The 278-nt window shown below is 52.2% G+C and overlaps 1 protein-coding gene across 1 annotated transcript in view; it reads right to left on the bottom strand.

The window, feature by feature from the left end:
- BARHL1 (BarH like homeobox 1) overlaps positions 1–278 on the bottom strand; it is a 3,907-nt gene that overhangs the window by 1,814 nt on the left and 1,815 nt on the right. The window lies entirely within an intron of this gene.

Below are 278 nucleotides of genomic sequence, written 5' to 3'. Positions count from 1 at the left end.
GTTTTCTCCCATTCAAGCAGGGGTTTTACCTCCATGTATGCAGAGTTTTCACTCCGTTTAACTAAGGTTTTTCCCCCATAACAGCGGTATTTTCTCCCCTGTTTAAGCAGGATTCCCCCCATTTAAGCTCTCTCCCCGCCTGCAGACGGCCCCGCTCTGTTCCTCCCTCCTTTCCTCTCTCGCTTTTTCCAGGCTCGGCCCTTTTTTTGGGAAAGGGGATAAAGGCTGCGAGAATTGCGGGGGGGAGAATTTAGGAAGCGTAAAGAACACCCCCCCCC

Source organism: Meleagris gallopavo, chromosome 19 (genome assembly GCF_000146605.3).
Source record: "Meleagris gallopavo isolate NT-WF06-2002-E0010 breed Aviagen turkey brand Nicholas breeding stock chromosome 19, Turkey_5.1, whole genome shotgun sequence".
Classification (NCBI taxonomy): Eukaryota; Metazoa; Chordata; class Aves; order Galliformes; family Phasianidae; genus Meleagris; species Meleagris gallopavo.
The sequence above is the reverse complement of the archived record's forward strand: the minus strand, read 5'-3'. Positions and strand labels throughout refer to the sequence as shown.